The sequence below is a fragment of the Macadamia integrifolia genome, chromosome 9, assembly GCF_013358625.1.
Source record: "Macadamia integrifolia cultivar HAES 741 chromosome 9, SCU_Mint_v3, whole genome shotgun sequence".
In the NCBI taxonomy this organism is placed as follows: Eukaryota; Viridiplantae; Streptophyta; class Magnoliopsida; order Proteales; family Proteaceae; genus Macadamia; species Macadamia integrifolia.
In genome coordinates this window covers 33,711,201-33,727,830 of record NC_056565.1, presented here as the reverse complement: position 1 = coordinate 33,727,830, position 16,630 = coordinate 33,711,201, and the positions used below count along the sequence as shown (strand labels likewise).

The 16,630-nt window shown below is 41.9% G+C and overlaps 1 pseudogene; it reads right to left on the bottom strand.

Moving 5' to 3' along the window:
* LOC122089736 overlaps positions 1-16,630 on the bottom strand; it is a 35,168-nt pseudogene that overhangs the window by 14,363 nt on the left and 4,175 nt on the right.

The window sequence follows — 16,630 nt, the reverse complement described above, 5'->3', positions numbered from 1 at the left end:
GAAGATGAGGGAAGCCGCATGGGACCTCCCAATAGACATCATCAGCAGAACCCTCAAACCCTCTAGACCATGGGTGGCTGTCAACAGACAACACATGGTAAGACCAGAGAGGTTTGAGCAATAGAAGTAAGGAACCCACGCGGATCAATCAGAAGATCCCATTCACGGGCCTGAAGTCCTACTCACAAAATCGATCCGCCTAGAGAGGAAAACATTGGAAGGGCCAATCCACCAATGTGGGTTAGCCCAATTAGAAGAGCAAGCCACTCGGGACATAGATCCCCTTGGGCCCCGATCAAGAGCATGATATTCATCATCAATGTAGCTGAAGAGAAGAAAATCCCCAATGTCGTGACTCACATCAAACTCTGGAGAGGCCACAAGGGAATGGGGCCACTCATCCTGAGGCAACTAGTAGTGGATGACACAAGAGAGAAGAAATCAGACTAAAGGTGCATCGCCCCCTAGAGGAATCCTGAAGCATCAAGGCCACCCGGACCGAGCCCACTCGCTCAAAAGTCATTCGTCCTAACAGAGAAACGAGTCTAAACACCGTATTCGTGATTTGGACGAGAAGGTGAGTTGTATGAAGAAGTCAACCACTGGAGTACCGGTCGTCCCTGCACATAACTACTTGTCGATCGAACTAGCAAAAGCTGATCTCCCCAAGAATTTCAAAGCATCAGATTTCATCCTATATGACTGGACAACCAACTTTGTTGATAACCTCCATCACTACCACTCTATGATGTCTGTCCAAGGGGACTCAGTTGTGGTGCTCTATCGAGCCTTCCCAGCCTCGCTCAAGGGATCAGCACTGACGTGATATTTAGCCTTGAAGCCACGATCATTCACAACTATGACAAGTTGGGAAGCGCTTTCATCACTAGGTTCCAAAGCAGCATCCAACGGTAAAAGACGTCCCGTAACCTGTTCGGTATAAGCTGTGCCAAGACAAGTCGCTCTGAGAATATATCACACACTTCGTAGAGGCCACTGTAGAAGTTCAATACTTAGAGGATGGAACGGCCTTTAACTCTCTCTATCAGGAGTATGCCACGAGGAACACATCAAGTAATTATTCAAGAAGTATCCTGTAAATATGTCTGACCTACTGAGGCTTTACCACAAATACGTGTTAATGGACGAGAACTTCATGGCATAAAAAGAAATCGCTCAGCCACCTCAGGAAAAAAAGAGAATGACTGCGTGCCCCAAAGAGCGACTCACAAAGGGATGACGAGGCTGAAGAAGAGTATCGAAAGATAGACGATCTGTGTACACTAATCAACCGATCAGACCCACCGTACTGCTATCCTCGATGAATCAGGGTCTAAGTCGATGAGAAAAGCTAAAGCAGATGCTCACTTCATCTGCGTGACAAAAGAGCTGATCAAGGTCTCTTAGAAAGACTTAATAACTACATTCTCCGACGAAGACTTGTAGGGCTAGAACTGGCCTCATAGCAGCGCCACAGTGGTTTGCTGGTGGTTGCCAACTGCCTATTCCGCATAGTCCTGATTGAATCGAGCTCATCCGTAGATGTGATGTCCTGGCTCGCCAATATAGTCATGGTCTTGAAATCCAACGAAAAAATAGAGGATCAGCATTGACTAGACTGGTCTGAACAAGGCCTGCCCTAAAGATTTCTATCTTCTGCCGAGGATCGATCAGCTAATACACGCTATAGTAGTACATGAGATGCTGAATTTTATGGACGCCTTTTTTGGATATAACTAGATAAGGATGAAGGCAAATGATGAAGACAAGACATCCTTCTCACTGAGCGGGGCAACTTCTACTTCAAAGTGATGAAGAATGTGGACGCCATGTACCAGCAACTGGTGAACAGCATGTTCAAGCAACAAATTAGGAAGACCATAGAAGTATATGTGGATGACATGCTCGTCAAAAGCACCAAATTGAAACAACACATCATTAACCTAGCAGAAGCCTTTGAAGTCCTAAGAAAAAATTAGATGAAACTAAATCCTGCCAAGTGTGCATTTGGAGTCACCTCAGGTAAGTCCTACGATACATGGTCTCAAAGAGGGGAATAGAAGCAAACCCGAGCAAGATCCAAGAAACCTGTGATATAGCCACACCTAGGAATGTCCGAGAGGTACAGTTGCTAGCCAACCAAATCACAGCACTCAACCATTTCATCTCTCGAGCAGGTGACAAATGCATGCCCTTCTTCAAGATGTAGAAGAACTTGCAATCCCCAAAGGATTTTCTCTGGATAGCGGAATCTCAGGACGCCTTTAAAGCACTAAAGACTTATCTCAAGTTACCACAACTCCTTGTTTGGCTAGAGCCAGGGGATGAGCTACATGTTTTTCTAGCGGTCTCACCAGTAACCGTCAGTGCAGCCCTGGTGAAGAACAACGACCGATCTACCATGTTAGTCACATTCTTCTAGACATTGAAACCAGATACAGAGTCGCGTCTATGTTGTTTTTTTTTTTTTATATGAAGAATGGAAAAATTATTTTGGAATCAATCCCAAAGCATCAAATATTCAATGATCAAGCCATTCAATCGAAAGAATTGACTCTTCAACACCTAAAAATTGTGTGCCAAACCCATCTTTAATTGCCATGATAATTCAATCTGACTAGGTTTACTCTTGAAGCGGAACTTTACAAAGTGAGCGGCAGAGTAGCTTACACATTGCTAAAGAAAAAAAGTAAAGATACCAACCTAGATAGTATTAGGTAAGAGAAAAAGTGACTAAGCAACTATGTTACGACACACTTTGCGGCCCAGCCCTCAAGTAGTTTGTCATGTCCCATGTGGCACTCCTTGTCCTTAGTTTTGACATCTTTTAACTTCAACTCCAAAAGATGATATCTTGACATCTATTGGTCTAATTTTTATGATAGCATCATTAGAAAAACATGCGACAAGTACAAGCCCAAGGGAATAGGAATTGGGTGCATATTTGGCCAGAAAATATTTGAAAAAGTGCCTTAATGTAGACACCAAATTTTGTCCCCCCTCGGCAATGATGAATGGGCAATGAGAAGACATATTTTCTCTTTCGAAAAGAATTCAAATTTTTGGCTTAAATCCAGACTATCCCATAACTTATGATTGGTCAAAATTTAAATGATGCGGGGAAGGTGACCGGAAGTGGTCACTAATACCTTTTGCTAGAATATGAAAATCAAGTCTAGCATGTGCTTGATTCTCATATCATTGGAAAGTGCTCAGAAATACAGTCCCATCGATAACTTGTATGGAAAAAACGGATACCCAGGTGTGCTGTAATGCCTACCGAAACTTTGAACCAGTTAAACCAGACCAAACTCTAAACCCTAAACCAAATCAGACTAAACCAAACCATACCAAACCAAACCAAACCATACCAAACCAAACCAAACCAACCCAAATTAGACCAAACTCCAAGCCAAACCAGACCAACCTAAACCAGACCAAAGCCCAAACCAACCCAAACCAGACCAAACCCTAAACCCTAAACCAAACTAAACCAACCCAAACTAGACCTTACCCCAAACCAAACCAACCCAAACCAGACCAAACCCTAAACCCTGAACCAAACTAAACCAACCCAAATAAGACCAAACCCTAAACCCTAAACCATAAACCCTATACCAAGCCAAACCAACCCAAACCAAACCAACCCAAGCTAGACCAAACCCTAAACCCTGAACCAAACCAAAACAACCCAAACCAGACCAAACCCAAAACTCCGAACCAAACCAACCTAAACCAGACCAAACCCTAAACCTTGAACCAGACCAAACCCTAAACCAAACCAAACCTTAAACCCTAACTTAAACCAAACCCTAAAACCAAACCCTAAACCCTAATCTAAACCAAACCCTAAACCAAACCCTAAACCCTAATCTAAACTAAACCCTAAAGCCTAACTTAAACCAAACCCTAAAGCCTAACTTAAACCAAACCCTAAACCCTAACCAAAACCCAAACTAAAACCCTAACCAAAACCTAAACCAAACCCTAAACCCGAACCTAAACCCTAACCCTAAACCAAACCCTAAACCCGAACCAAAACCCTAACCTAACCCTAAACCCTAAATCAAACCTTAAACTTAAACCAAACACTAAACTTAAACCAAACCTTAAAATTAAACCAAACTCCAAACTTAAACCAGACCAGACCAATCCCTATCTAAAACTTACCAACCTACCCATAGCTATTTACGTGACAAGATCTCCAATAAAGCCTACTTCCACCCAAGCTAGGAGTAGCCGCCCAGTCTATGGGAGTGTCTGGAGATGAAGCAGGGTGCCACGGATTACTTCCAAGAAGGATAGGGTGACAAGTATCTCTTTCGGTACAACAAGGTGACACAAGGGGGATCTGCGTAAAACCTTACGCGGATTGTGTAAGGTACACATCCATGTAACGCCTTACCCGGATTATGTAAGGCCTTAAAAATCCTGTAAGCCCTTACACGGATTTGTGGGGGCTTACACGGATTTTACCCCCTTACATGGCCTTAGGCATTTTTACACCCCTGCCCCTTCTCCTCTCCTATAAATAGTGACCCCTGGGCCACTGTAAAAACCCCGCAGAAAAAATCCTTGAGAAAAATCCTTGAGAAAAATCCCTAAAGAAAACATTGTTCCAAAAGAGAGAGAGAGAGAGAGAGAGAGAGAGAGAAGAAAGAAAAAGAGTGTAAGAATCCTGAGCCTAGCTTACTAAGTTAGCTGAAGTTAACGAAGTCCTGTCTCATTTTTGGAATCTCAGGTTGTCCATATCAGGTTAGTACTGAACTCCTGTTCAAGTTCTTTTTATTTAAATTCAACACTTTTATTACGGTGCGAAAGCCCTGTCCAAATTTCCAAATCCGATTCTGACCCAAAGAATATGGCACGGAAGCTCTGCCCAAATTTTTGGAGTTGATTCCAACCCTAGAAATACAATGCGGAAGCCCGGTCCAAATTTTCAGAGCCAATTCTGACCCTAAGAATATGGCACGGAAGCCCTATCCAAATTTCTAGAGCTGATTTCGACCTTAAGAATAAGGCACGGAAGCTCTGTCCAAATTTCTAGAGTTGATTCCAACCCTAGAAATATGGCACGGAAGCCCTGTCCAAATTTCCAAAGGTAATTCTGAACTTAGGAATATGGCGTGGAAGCTCTGCCCAAATTTCCAGGGCTGATTCCAACCCTAAGAAAATGGCGTGGAAGCCCTGTCCAAATTTTCAGAGCTGATTCTAACCCCAGGAATGCTGTGTGGAAGCTCTAAAAAATTTTCAGAGCTGACCCTGACCCAAGGAACACGGCGCAGAAGCCCTACCCAAATTTTCCAAGCTGATTCCAACCCTAAGAATATGGCGCGGAAGCCCTACCCCAATTTTCAAAGCTGATTCTAATTCTAGAAATATAGTACGAAAGCCCTATTCAGATTCCTGAAAACCAGAATCCGTAGTCACACCCTATCAAAGAAGCTCTGTCAACTTTCTTACCCAGGTGCCAGAATTTTTTAATTTCCCCAAGAAAGAGAAAAGAAAATTGAATCTTTGCCCCTGAGTCGAGGAAAATTATCAAAAAATTCACTATTTTCATCGGTCATTATCATGTAGATACTATATTGTAATTTCATTTGCCTCATTTCTATATATATTGTTTTATGTATTTATTACATAAAATAATGATTTACTGTTGTAGTTTCATGTATTAATTTTAGTATCTGTTCATTAAATGTAATTTGTTTCATCATTTCATGTGTTACCCATGTGCTCCTCACATGAAATAACGATTATGATTTTCCTGTCATAGAGCAATGCAAGTGTATGTAGATAAGATAACTGCATTTTTCATTATTTTATGTAAATTTTATTATTTCATGTGGAATTCTTTCAAGCAAGTTTATGTATATATGTTTGCGTTATTTCATGTAATAGCAGTTCTGTACTAGCTTAGACTGTTAAAATTCTCGCGGGAGAATATTTAAAATCCAAGCTTCTAGTAGAAAGACCGAAAATTCCGGGCGAGGTGGGTGCCTAACACCGTCCCACACTTGTAACCTGACACGGACCCCTATCTTTAGAACAGACCAAAGTATGAATTCAAATTCGGGGGTTCCTTCCTTTCACAGGAATCCAACCCCCTATTCGAGCTCGATCCCTCGAACGAAATTGGGCTCCACCATAGGGTTCTAGGCCCTAAATCCCAGATGGCGACTCCAAACATCATGCTTTCCCCATCCCACCAATAGTCGCCAGACCACGTTTTGGAGACCATTCAATCCATTCACCCCCTGCGAGTAGACCAGAGGTGAGAAGGAGAAAAAGAACGGAAAAAGAGAGAGAGAGCAAAAAGGTTTTTCCCTTACACTCAATTGTGGGCCATTTGACATTTTTAAGCAAAATCAAGGTCAAATCATATTGTTTTCACACCATCTTTTAGGACATTTTTTAATGACAAAATATATATATTTACAAAGTTCGAATCAATTAAAAAGCCATTTGGTTAGTTAATAATCACCATAGGAATTTTGGCTTTTTTCCAAAAAAGAGGCATTCTCCAAAAAAGAAATCCATATTTTTTTAGAGAGGAACATCAACCGAGGTTCCAAGAGAATTCTTTCATCAGTATTGCCAAGATCCCCAATGTGACCAAATGTGGTGTCTACAAGGGTTTATCTATCCACAAAATTTCACCCCATTTTAATTTCCTTTCAGATATGAGGAAGCATTCATAAAATAAAGACGTCATCTACGAAAAAGCAGGTGACTATGAACAATCGCACCTCTTGGACCCAAGAGAGTCTTCAGCTTTCCCTCCATCAGAAGTTGCTTCAGCCCCCTACACAGAAACTCCTCTGCCAAGATAAACAAAATGGGAGAGATTGGATCCCATTACCTCAATCCTCTTCCAACCCTGAAAAAACCCACATGACCTCCATTCAATAAAATCTATATATGAGTTGAAACTAGAATCTCATAAATCCCGCCTATCCAAATATCTGAGAGACCAAATTTCTTCAAAACTACAAACAAAAAGCCCAAGATAGAGTGTCATAAGCCTTTTGCACATATACTTTTATCCCCATTCCCCCCTCCCAATGAACAAACTTGTGCATTAAATTGACAACTCATAAGCCAAACCAATGTTAGCTAAAATAATCTTCCCTTTCTTAAAGCACCTTGGTCATCTGACACCAAACTCTTTTTTTTCGCTAAAAAGTCAAGCATAGTAAAGGAAGAAAAAGAAGAAAAAAGAACAAATATAGTGCATTAGATGAGGGAGGGAGAAATACCCAACTCTCACAAAAAGAAGAGAGGGAGAAGCATTAATTCCACCTTCGACATTGCCATCAACAGAATTAAGCAACTACCCAACTCCAGCAAAACAAAAAATCTAGAAAAATTCCTAGGTGAATCTGGACCTAGGCCGACCCAATGCATCTATGTCTAATTCCATCTGGACCAGAGTTGGCCAAATTGAAATCGGCTCTGACACTTCAAAACAAGCAGTTGACTTTGACAAAAAATCTGCCACTGAATTTGCTTCCCTATAGCAATGGATTATTTTCCATTTCACATCCTCCAAATAAGAAATACAATTAATCCATCTTTGCCGAGCTATCCACGGACTTTGCCTCTTCTGAAAAATAGTCACAACTACAACTCAATCACATTCTAACCATAGCTGTTTCACATTGTGCTGCTTAGCTAATTCAATCCCTATCATAAGCGCTAGAAATTCAGCCTCGAAATTTGTGCGAGTTCCTAGAAAATTTTTGAAATTTGCCACTACCTCTGCCTTTTCATTGCGAAGGATTCCCCCTACTCCAGACTTCCCTAGATTACCAATAGAGCAACCGTCCGAATTGAGTTTTATCCAATCCATCTGACACCAGCCTCAGAAGAAGAGAAGATAACTAAATAGCCATTACCTTAAATAGAACTATGCAAAAGAAGTTTGCCATATAGATAGGACGAAACCTATGCAGAGAATTCGCTCCTTCCACCTTAGGTATCAAGGTAACAAAATAGTTATTTATACCCTTTGGAAGCTTCCCCTATTAAAGAATGACCTTACAGCTCTACAAAAATCCTCTCCCACTACACCCCAACACTTCCTGTAATATGCACTTGGGAAACCATCTGGACCTGGAGAGCTCTCCGAGTCCAAAGACCAAATTACAGATTTAATCTCCTCCACCGAAGGAATCACCTCCAAAGCTAACTGGTCCTCACTATTCAGCTCTTCTGGTATGACCTCAAGCAACTCCCTGCATTCTATATTAGGGGATGTCCCATGGAAGTTTTCATAAAGGAAGCTACATACTCTGCTAGCTGCCCTGACCCTGAGATTATAGAGCCATCCTACTTCTTCAGAGACCGAATAAGATTTTGAGCCCTGCACACCTTCACCGAGAGATGGAAAATTTTAGAATTCCTATCTCCAAGTTTTTCCCACTTAATTTTATCTGACCATAACTTCTCGTGGAGCTCCACTGCTTTTACCAAACAAGTTTTTGCGTTAGCTTCCTTAGAGAATAACTCACCTGACATACCCTGCTGGTCAATCATCCATTGAACTTCCTCATACTCAACCTGAGCAACTCTCATAGCCTCATCTACATTAGGAAAATTAACTCTGGCCCAGCCTTTGAGAATGGTTTTTAGCTTCCTCAACTTCTAAGTCAACTTCTAACTCTTCCTCCCTCACTACTGATTCCACTGACTCTGAATTAGCCAAAACCCACCTGACCCTTTGACAAAGTTGGGGCGAGACACTCCCGATCTGCCCAAGTTAAGACCTCCCTCTTCGACATATGTAGCATATCAAAGTAGTTGAGTCCTACTCAGCCACAACCACATCTCTCCTAATATGTAGGAGTTCTATTGGACACAAAACTCTCTCTCATAAGGTCTCCAATCCAAGCAAGGTCTCCTATCCAAGTCTATCACTAGGATATCAGAGTTGGAGTATAACTCTTACATGTAATATAGAGTCCTAATCTACTTCTCACATGTGATGATAGAATTCCACTCTAACACACTTTTGTAAACCCTATATAAACTCTCATTGTACAAGCAAGAGAATTAATAAAAAGATCATCACTTTAACATGGTATCAGTAGCCATACAAGCTCCACTGAGCTAATACCCCCTCACCACACCCCCTTTTCTTTCTCTCTCCTCACTCCCTTGACCCACGCCACCCTCTCTCCTAAAAAAAAAAGAAAAACCAAAAGGAAGCACAAAGAGTGTCGAACAGCAAGCACCCAAGGCCCTCCTCTCCCTATATTCTCTCCCACTTCCCACTTCCCACTTCCCACTTCCCACTTCCTCTTTACTCACCCACATCTCCCTCTTTTCTTTGCCAAAAAAGAAAAAAAACAGCAAAGAAACCCAACACACCCCTCTCTCCCTATATTAACTCCTCCTTCCCACTATCTCCTTCATCACCCATGCCTCCCTCTCTTCTTTGCAAAAAAAAAAAGCAAAGAAACCCACTGCCCATCTCTCCCTCATGGCCGATCCATCACCCACCCCTCCCAACCCTCCTCCCACCACCCATTCTAGTGCTCATCACTTCATCTCTATCAAGCTCACCTCCAAATATTATGTGTATTGGCATACTCAAATTGTGCCTTACCTCATTGGCCAACGTCTCTTTGACTATGTTACTGGTGACCTACATTGCCCTCAAGATTCAACTAAAGCCAAGACTTGGCGTGAACAAGATGCCTCCATCATGAGTCTTCTCATTGCCTCCCTCTCTGAAGAGGCCTTATCACTAGCAGTTGGATGACCACAAGCAAGGAAATCTGGGATGCACTTCATACTGCTTTCACCTATCCCTCAACTACAAGGATTTTGTCCCTCAATGTGTCTCTTCAGATCTGGGTAACAAACTAGATGAAACTATTACTCAGTTTCTCCATCGAGCCAAGTCTCTATTTGATGAACTACCAGCTATAGGGAAACCCCTCCCCTAGAAATACTTCAACATTCACATCTTTCAAGCTCTTCGCACAGACTATCAAGCTCTTGCTTCCATCATGATGGCACAAAAGGAGCCTATCTCTTACATTGATATGCACGATCTTCTCATGGGCCACAAGCACTTAATCAACTCTTGCACTTCCATTGTTGATCCCACCATTGATGCATCGGCTAATTTAACTCATCACGGTCGTGGTCAATCTCATTCTACGAATGGTGGTCATGGTACAAGCTCTTCCAGAGGGCGTGGTCGTGGCCGTGGTTTTGGTCGCTCTAATGCTTTTGCTCATAGCCCTTGCACCATCTGTGGCCATACAAATCACCAAGCAGACACGTGTTTTTATCGCCCACCGGGTACTCCAAAACCCCCCATCTTACTTAGCCCTTCCCCTCACCCTCACTATAATCGCTTCCCACCAACCTGCAATGCCTATCATGCTACTCACATTCCCCAAAACCACCCCCACACCCCCATGCCTCCGCCCTCTTACCCTAACGCCCACCCTCCCCAATCCTTCACCACCTCATAGATTCCTGACACTGGCGCTACCCATCATGCCACACCTGCCCTAACTCACTTCACTACCTATGATCCATACACAGGTAACAATCAGCTCCACGTTGGTAATGGTAAGGGTCTTCCCATCTCTCATATTGGCACTACTTCTATTCTCTCTCCTTCTCGTTCTTTCTCTCTTTCTAATGTCTTACACGTTCCTTCTCTTACTTGCTCTTTATTATTTGTTCAGTAGTTTTTCCGTGATAATAATGTATTTTTTTTAATCTCACTCCTCTTCTTTCTCTATGAAGGATCTGGTGTCCAAGCAAACCCTATTCACTAGACAGAGTAGAAATGGCCTTTATTCAATTCCACAGCTTCATTCTGCCACTCTTGCTGCTGCCTCTTCATACACTTGTTGGCATCACTGCTTAGGACATCCTCATGATTGTGTTCTTCGTCTCATACTTCCTAGTCATCCTCTGCATCAGCCCCCTTCTCTGTGTTCTGCTTGCTAGATGGGCAAAGCTTTTCGATTGTCACTTCCAGAAACTAGTTCTCAAAGTTCTTCTCCTTTAGATTTAATTTTCAGTGATGTATGGGGCCCCCACCCCACTGTTTCTTCCACTAGGAACCATTACTTTGTTATTTTTGTGGATAATCATACTAAGTATATTTTTTTTACTGCTTTAAAGTTGAAATATGATGTCTTCTTTGCTTTTCTTACTTTTCAGTCCTTGGTGGAACGTCAGTTCTATTGGGGCGTGAATTTCGATCTCTCCCCTCTTACTTTGTAAAATTGGGCATCCAACATTGGTTATCCTACCCGCATACCCATGAGCAATAGGGATCAATGAAACGTCACAATAGACACATTGCAGAGACAGGAATTACCCTTCTCTCTCATGCCTCTGTTCCCCAAGCTTATTGGGATTATGCTTTTGAAACTGTGGTCTTTCTCATTAACCACATGTCCTCCTCTGTCACGGGCAACATATCCCCTCATCAGTTGGTTACAGGTAATCCACCAAACTATTCCTTTCTCAAAGTCTTTGGATGCCTCTGTTATCCTTGGCTCCGCCCTTACAATCATCACAAGGTTGAACCTAGGTCTACCCAATGTGTTTTTCTCGGCTATAGCCCTTCCCATCATGGTTATAGGTATATGGATCTCATCACCCACCGCATTTACATGTCTCGTCTTGTTAGATTCAATGAATCCATCCTCCCCTTCACTCTCACATCATCATCTAACCCACCACCGCCAGCCCCACCTCGCCTTCCTCCATAGGGCACTGCTCCCAACACCCCCCTCAACCTGTTCCCATGCCTCCCCCTACTTTCCCTCATCCAGATGTCCCTCTCCCTCTTACCCCAAAAACTCCCTCTCCAGACCCACCTTCTCCCATATCCCCCCCCCTCATCACCTCATCTCCCAATCCCTATTGTCCCAAACCCTGACTCCTCTACCACCCCTCCCTGACACACCAGAACCTTAACCGACCTTTATGCTGACTCCTTAACCCTCTCCACCACTTCCTCCATCAACCCTACTGAACTTACGTGCTTCTCACAAGCCAAAAAAGACCCCCACTGGCAATCTGCTATAACTGATGAATTTAATGCTTTATTACATAATATTACTTGATCTCTTGTGCCTTACGAGCACTCTATGAATCTAGTTGGTTGCAGGTGGGTGTATCACATCAAGCGAAAAGCAAATGGCTCCCTTGAGAGGTATAAGGCTCGCTTAGTGGCAAAGGGCTTTCATCAACAACCTGGACTTGATTATCATGAGGCCTTTAGCCCTGTCATCAAACCTACCACCATATGGACAATTCTCTCCTTAGCCATATCAAAAGGTTGTGATGTTCATCAACTTGATGTTAAAAATGCCTTCCTCTATGGCCTCTTGTCTAAAGAAGTCTATATGGCTCAACCCCAAGGTTTTGAGGATGCCCTACGACCTACCCATGTTTGTAGCTTCACAAGTCACTCTATGGGCTCAAGCAAGCTCCCAGGGCTTGGTTCCACAAGTTATCTGAGTTTCTCATACGCTCCTGTTTTTTGTCCTCCCAAACTGACACCTCATCTTCATCTACATGCAGGGTTTTGTTGCCACTTATGTTCTTGTTTATGTGGACGATATTTTAGTCACAGGGAATTAGCCTTCTCACATTACATCTCTCCTTCACCAACTTGCCACTGAATTCTCCATAAAGGATCTTGGGCATCTCAGCTTCTTTCTTGGTGTTGAGGTCAACTATAGATATGATGGAGTCCATCTCTCTCAATCTTGATACATAGTTGATCTCTTATAGTGAGCTGGCATGACTGATTGTAAGCCTGTGAACACCCCCATGGCCACCACCTTTGCACCATCTTCTACAGGGAGTGCACTCCTCTCATATCCCATAAGGTATCGATCTATTATAGGCGCTCTCTAATACATCATTTTCACTAGGCCTGATGTGGCTTACTCTGTGAACCGTGACTGCCAGTTCATGCATGCCCCCTCAGAAGACCACTGGACTCTAGTCAAACGTATCATGCGATATCTCCAAGGTACCAAGGATCATGGGTTGTTCATCTCCAACTCCAGTTCTTTCAATTACAAGCATTCTTTGATGCTGATTGGGCTGGTGACAGTGACGATCGTAAGTCCATGGGCGGATATGCCATTTACATAAGCCCTAACTTAATTTTATGGGCCTCTAAAAAGCAAAATACAATTGCATGATCATCCATTGAGTCTGCGTACAAGGCTGTTGCTAATGCCTACACAGAGCTCACCTAGCTACGCTCCTTATTTGGAGAATTAGGGATTCCTATTCCCACTGCGCCAATTCTCTGGTGTGACAACATTGGCGCCACATATCTCTCAGCTAATCTGGTCTTCCATGCTCGTACCAAGCACATTGAAATCAATTTCCACTTTGTCCATGACAAGGTCTCCTCCAAAGATCTTCGAGTACAGTTTATTTCCACACAAGACCAGATAACCGATATCCTTACCAAAGCTTTAAGCTCTTCATGGTTCTCTTTTCTCCGGGACAAGCTGCAGATTTGAACATTCAAATCCCCACCTTGAGGGGGTGCATCAGAGCAGTTCTATCCTACTTAACCATAACCACATCTCTCCTAATATGTAGGAGTTCAATTGGACAAAAAACTCTCTCTCACAAGGTCTCCTATCCAAGCAAGGTCACCTATCCAAGTCTATCACTAGGATATCAGAGTTGGAGTATAACTCTTACATGTAATATAGAGTCCTAATCTACTTCTCACATGTGATGATAGAGTTCCACTCTGACACAATTTTGTAAACCCTATATAAACTCTCATTTTTTTTCGCTAAAGGATCATGTATATTAAGAGATGAAAAGGGGAAAAAACTGTACAAAGAGGATCCATCTTAAAAGATCCAAAAAAAAAAACCAAACTAGCACAAATCCTAGGACCCACCTCCACCTATGGCATTGCCATCAGCAGAAGAGGGGCACTAGGCATAAAAGGAGAAAATGAAAGCTAATAAAATCTGAAGCGCGATCTACCCATCGCATCCTCAGCCAAAAACTCAAGCACCTCGGGATGCCATGCCACAACTGATGAAGACGCTTCCTTCTTAGCTACCATCTGTGCCAGAAAATCTGCTATAGGATATGTCTCCCTATAGGAATGAGTGATTTTCCATCTTATACCCCTGAGATAAGAAATAAGGGAAGACCACCTTTGCCAAACAAACCACGGGACCAAACCCCTTTGAACCATGAGCACCACAGCGCCTGAATCACATTCGATCCATAGAGATGCAAATTCATCTCTCTTGCTCTCTCAATTCCTTCAATCAAAGCCTGAAATTCAGCTTGGAAATTCGAAGCAATTCCTAAAAAGGAGCTGTAAATCGATACAATGCACAATTCCTATAAACTCTCATTGTACAAGCAAGAGAATTAATGAAAAGATCATCACTTTAACATAGCACCAGGAACCTCAACCTCCCTATCCAGATTAGAATGGCGATCATCATCACTTTTCTTTATGTGACAACCCGAGACTTGGTACCCCACCTTTTTGCAATATCCACATCTGGACATTGCATCTTCATACATTATATTTTGCTAAAAACAAACTTTCCTTCTACTACCTGGTTCTCTGCGCTCCACCTGGATTTCATCCATCTAAACATAAGAGTCAGACGACTCAATCTCTACCAAGACTCAAGCATAGTGCGACAAGTTTTGCGGTCCAAAGCCACAGCCGACCCACTGCTTTCACCATTAAGAGGAGGACATTTTTGTGCCAATATTCCAATGGCAGATCAGGAAAATGAATCCACATCAGCTTTGTCTAAGACTACTTTTCATAGATATTGAAACCTGGTTTCCAACACTGAAACCTAATTCTCTAGCCCTGAAACTGAATTGGGCTCCTTCTCCACACCACCAACATGTCTCCTTCCATCTCAAACTAGAAGATCACAAAACCTTTGCCCAAAGGGTGCATAGTCACCTGCTGCTTGAGATTCCAGTTGTCCTTCGCATCATTCCATAGACTATGAGGAGATTCTAATCGAAAATTTACACATCCAATTAATGCAAACTTAAATTTTTGGCGAACAGTCTCATAGTCGCTTTGAGGAATAATTACTCATATTATACTCCCAACCTGAATCGTCTCTAACAAAGAGTCAATATCAGGCCACCGATTCCCATGACTCAATGAAGCTCCACCCACCGCACAAGCATACAACTTCTTGGATGGAACATCAGACGCTACAGCCTACAATGAGGCAGCCACCATCCCGTGAAGCCCTTCCTGCATCGAACTCACCATAATCGTCTCATGTACTACTAGACCCCTATCGATAGACTCCCTTGCAATTTGAATACATTGGCCTTGTTTGATCTTTCTTTCCAAAAAAAATTTGTAAATGACAGATCGAATCTTTGCATTAGTTTCCATAAAAATGTATTATTTATAAATCAAGAACAATATTAATGTTTAAATCACCACTTTCACACCTAACCATATATGCATTTACCACCAAATCATTTTTGGGGTGAAGAAAGCAAATCAAATTCACTGATCAAACAAAGCTTGAACCAACTTGCATTATGTCATGTTAACTATGGGGAAAATAGGGTTGAGCTTGATTTGAAATTTTAATAATGAAAAGTGAAAGTGGCTATAGAAATACCTGGTACCAAATGCATGTTATAGTCATTGGAATAAAAACTATTAACATTTGCCATGTAACCTGTGACATTACTACAGCGGTTCCCAAGAATTCTATGATTGAGATAAGAAGTTCTTCAATCTGATGTGGAATAGTGGTATCAACTGCACCTTGATCTATAGATACCTGTATATAAAAAAAATGTTTTATTGAAAATCATATCAACTTTTATGGCAATTAATGTAGATCATTTGGATCCAAGAGTAAATTAGCATAATTACTTACTCGATTTATAATCCTTCCACTCGGAGTCGAATCAAAAAATGACATAGGAGCACGAAAAATACACAAATGCATTTTTTTGAAGAGAACAGTTGCGGTCTTGCATCCAGTAGTTACAATGAGCATGGACCTTAGAAGTACACAAAGAGTACTGCCAAGGAATAAAGCAACATAGACAAAGATAATAGTGGATCTTCTAACATGTGGGATCACATCATTTGAATTGGGAGTAGCTAAAACCATCCAGTAACTGCTAATTATTTGGAGAAGTTGAAAAAGAATTTGTGCTAGCAATATCAATGGTATAAACACTCCTTTATATGCAGTGGTAGCATATTTCCAATAGAATGAAAAACTAACTCTACCCTTTTGTCTCTTTTCTTCTTGAACAAGCTGCCCTTTTGTCTCACTCAAATTTTCTGTTTTATAATTTTTGGGTTTCTTTTCCTCATCATCTTGAATAGACTTCTTGCTACACAAAATATTCCCATCTTCCTCTTCGATAATTAAGTTATCTAAAGTGGCCTTATGTTGGATAGAATTAAGGTCTGCTAAAGCTTTCTTATATGTACCCACTAATTCCATAAAGTCAGTTCCATAGCTAAAAATTTCTTCATATTTTCCTGTTTGAGTAACTCTTCCATCTCTCATAACCTACAAAATAAAAGAAAGTAAGTAATCCCTCTCAAACCAAGTTGTGGGACTTGAAG